Raw genomic sequence first — 4,683 nt, 5'->3', positions numbered from 1 at the left:
TTCTGTTACCTCGTCTGTTATAAACACCAACATAATTACATTTAAACCAAGTTAGTACTGGTTCAAGGTCGGAAGGTAACTCATTGGCTAAGCCGCTAAGGCATTAATATGAGAATCAAGGTCAGCCTGCGGTACAAAGGCCAGAGCAGTTATCATTTTTGCATATGTTGCAAATTCAGTATCGCCGTCGAAGTCCACTTGAAGCTTTATGTCTTTGCATGCTCTGCACTATATGAAAGAAGCATCCTTTGATTGTAGCTTCTGGGAAACATTTTCTCACTGCATTGATCACTGCTTGCTCAAAATCAAAATGAACATAATTGGGAGCTAAGTTGGGCATTATTTGGCAATAGTGCATAAAAAATAGGATGTACTCCACCTTGCTTTTTAGCTAGAATAGCAAATACTTGAAACAATTTTGGTGCTATATTAAAAGTACCGTCGATATACCAACTGGTAGTTACAAGACATTGCAACCAAGGCTCTCTGCCAAAGATGAAAATCCTTCCTCGTCCTAGTCCACTATCTGCTAACAGAAATTTTTCTTCTCTCCCACCCACAGGCTCATACACTTTGTATCGATTTGGAACGATTAAATTCTCAAGGTCAGTTGGACAGGGGGGGGGGGGGGGTGGCACTGATCTCATTTCTTTTTCTTCTTATTGATCTCTTCATGCTGCTTGCACGGAGCATGGATGCTTGCACTGAGTGAGATATACCAGAAATACATTCATTGATCACAACACTTGGTGGTTCCATGGTATCTTCTGCTCGCCGTATCAAAGATGTTTTAACTTTAGCTACCTCCACAGTTGCAGCATCAGCCTCATGCGAATGAATATTTACTTCTTTGATCACTGTATTATTTTTGTGTGGATTCTTCCTTCACATCGGCCTCTTTGCTCGCATCTCCAAAATTTCACTTTTTCGTCGATTTTTGAACATTCATCGAACACATATATAAATCCATCATAAGTGAATTTCTCTCTTCCTTTTTCACTTAATACGATTGAGTGATTACTGGCAGCCATTATAAGATACGAAGGGATACTGAAGTTATCTATATATTCATTTAGAATATTGTTAGCTATTTGTATTTTTACAATGTTCAAGGAATGTTTTGAGTAAAATAGCTAAATTAGGCAATTTACAAGATATGGTAACTGTTCTGACTAAAATAGTTAAGTAGTAATTGGTAATTATTTCTGTCCGTAGTGGCGAATTGTTGGTGGAGAACTATCTTTGATGGCGAATTGTTGGTGGAGAACTATCTTTGGTGGCGAATTGTTGGTGGAGAACTATCTTTGATGGCGAATGTTGGTGGAGAACTATCTTTGGTGGCGAATTGTTGGTGGAGAACTATCTTTGGTGGCGAATTGTTGGTGGAGAACTATCTTTGGTGGCGAATTGTTGGAGGCGATTTGTTGGAGGCGATTTGTTGGCGGCGAATTGTTGGCGGCTAATTGTCATAATCCGTATATATACACATACACACATACACACATACATATATACATACATATATATATATATATATATATATATATATATATATATATATATATATATCTATATCTATATATTATATATATATATATATCTATATATATCTATCTATATATCTATATATATCTATCTATATATCTATATATATCTATCTATATATCTATATATATCTATCTATATATCTATATATATCTATCTATATATATATATATATATATATATATATATATATATATATATATATATATATATATATATATGCACATACATTATTACCATAAACATATAAACACGTATATATCAATACTTATATCTAGCATAACACTATATAGTACCAATGTACTTATGCATACTATATAAAATAATTGTACCCTTTAATGAATGGTAGCTTAGGTCTAAATATTAATTTCACATCGACGTTAATTATTCACAATACATTCAGTTCTACATTAAGTGGTTAAAGTTTTTATATATAGCTTACAAATCTCTTTACATATAAAGGCGTCGAGTTTATAAATTCGATGTCAAATATTAAAGTTGTTTTCAAAGGTTTCATTTATGAAACTGGACTCTATGATGCTTCTTTCCACTAAGTTATTTGAATGAACCAATTTCTTTGCACCTGACCAATTAATAGTGTGATTTTTATCTCTAACGTGAGCAAAGAGTGCATTATTATCTTGGGCGTATCTGACACTTTTCTTATGTTGTTCAATTCTCTTTTCTAGGGCTTTAACAGTTTGACCAATATAGAATTTTTCTTAAGCATTGCATGGAATACGATATACACATCCCTTGGTAATGTCAGGACAATTCTTTAATAAGGCTGATTTTATTGTATCGTTACTCTTAAATGCTACATTTACATTGAAATTTTTCAACAGTTGAGGAATTTCTTTAAAAGAATTACAATAAGGCAGTACAAGTAAATTTTGTGTGTTGTAGTTTTTTCTGTTATCATTACGGAAAAAAAAAAGTCTTTTTTGTTTTTAGTGCATCATCTAACACAATTTTAGGGTACTTCAGTTTTTTACCTATTGCTCTAATCTCCTTTATCTCATCATCAATATATTCAGGTCTGCAGACTCGAAATGTTCTTAAAAACAGAAGTAAATACAAATTTCTTAACTTTGTTGCCTTGGTTTGAGTAGTAATGGACATATGCCGAGATATTCGTTGGCTTTCTGTGTACACTAAACTTGAGTCTATTGTTACATCTATATATGCGACAGTCCAAAAAAAGTTAGGGTACAATTATTCTCCAGCTTCATAGTGAAATTTATTGATGGTACCAAACTATTCAATCTAAGAAAAAAGTTATCTAAATTTTCATTTCCTGGCCACACACATTAGGTCGTCAGTATAGCGAAACCATTTAACATTATAAGGTGTTGTGGCGGGATGTTGCAATAACAACCCCCCACACCCTTGATCACACTAACTGACAATTGTTTCTACAAAACAAATTTTCCCCTTACGTTGTCATAAAGAAAAAAAAAACATGACCTTAATACTATATTTCTTGAAACTAAACAACCCCAAAAAATCACGCTTATCACTAATAATACACGTAACACATAATAGATATAAACCATAAAACCCTTCAATTAAATAAACCCCCAAAAAACTTAAAACTTCTACCACAAATATAAAGGGAAATATCTTAAATATTTTTGAGTGGACACCTTCGTCCACCCAAGGGCCAACAGTCTTTTATATTGTCACAACACCACCATATGATGAACAGAAGAGTGTCTATTAATATGCCACAATGACCTTAAATCTTCGGGGTCATGGGTGTCATCCTCATCATCATAATAATAATCATCGTCATTCGTAATCTTATTTCACAGGCCAGGTCATCAACGGTTCAGCAATCCAAAAAGCAGTCTTAATACAAATTCGACCACAGGCCAGGTCATCAACGGTTCAGCAATCCAAAAAGCAGTCTTAATACAAATTCGATCACAGGCCAGGTCATCAACGGTTCAGCAATCCAAAAAGCAGTCTTAATACAAAATCAATTCCAGGCCAGGTCAGCAACTATATATCAGCATTTGAAATAAATTCTCCAAAGGAGGAATCACGGCCTGCAGAAATAAAAAAGAAAACCACTTACGAACACTCTAAGCTAACTAAACTATAGCACTATAATCAAAGATAAATAATAAACTGTTCCCATCACTCACAATCACGACAAGCAAATATAAACAAAACTGTACTTACTCAGAAAATAAATCAACACTTCCACGATGGTAAAATCAATTAAATAAGGTAAATCCAGCTTACCCACACAACCGCCTCTAGCGGCAGTCAAATATAAAAAGCATTCGCTCCGAAATATTTACCGTTCTCCTAACCTAGCTAAAAGTAAACAAACAACCTCATTTACACCAACAGTCTTTTTCACAACAAACAATCGATACACTAAATACCTCTCTCTCTCTCTCTCTCTCTCTCTCTCTCTCTCTCCTCTCTCTCTCTCTCTCTCTCTCTCTCTCTCTCTCTCTCTCTCGATCGATCGATTTGGCAAAAAAAAAAAATAATAACACAGAAATTAATCCTCCACAGTATGATGTTTTTTAAGATTCTACTTTCAAAAAATTCCGTATTTAGATTACTCAATACTGGGGATAAAGGGTTTCCCATAGCCATACCAAATGTTTGTGCATGAAATCTCCCATTGAAATCCAATTTATAATCTTTTATAAATAGTTTAATTAATTCTATTAAAGTGATTTTGGAAAATGGTAGATTCAATTGTCTATTATCAAAGGTTTCAGATAAAAATTCCAACATGTCATCAATAGGTACTTTAGTTAATAGTGACAATACATCAAAACTGACAAGCCTACGGGTACTGTTAATCTGTGCTTCATTAATTAAGTTTGTTAATCAAGTCTACATTATTTTTTATATTTGAATATGAAATGGTGCCAACTAAAGGATTGAGGATATTCACAAGGTACTTAGATAATTTATATGCTGCTGAACCTACAGAGCAAATTATTGGCCTAGCTGGATAATTTGCCTTATGAGTTTTCATAGTTCCATACATATATGGCAATGTTGGTGATATTGTACAAACCTTTTTTATCAGATGTATATATGTATATATATATATATATATATATATATATATATATATATATATATATATATATATATATATATATG

The 4,683-nt window shown here is 33.0% G+C and overlaps 1 long non-coding RNA gene across 1 annotated transcript; it reads right to left on the bottom strand.

Moving 5' to 3' along the window:
- Positions 1-2,944: 2,944 nt before the first annotated feature.
- Positions 2,945-3,797, bottom strand: LOC137622767 (uncharacterized). Its single transcript, XR_011040471.1, has 2 exons — positions 3,733-3,797; positions 2,945-3,596 (listed from the first exon to the last, which is right to left on the bottom strand). It is a non-coding gene; the product is annotated as an uncharacterized lncRNA (long non-coding RNA).
- Between the last annotated feature and the right edge of the window lie 886 nt (positions 3,798-4,683).

Source organism: Palaemon carinicauda, chromosome 29 (genome assembly GCF_036898095.1).
Source record: "Palaemon carinicauda isolate YSFRI2023 chromosome 29, ASM3689809v2, whole genome shotgun sequence".
In the NCBI taxonomy this organism is placed as follows: Eukaryota; Metazoa; Arthropoda; class Malacostraca; order Decapoda; family Palaemonidae; genus Palaemon; species Palaemon carinicauda.
The sequence above is the reverse complement of the archived record's forward strand: the minus strand, read 5'-3'. Positions and strand labels throughout refer to the sequence as shown.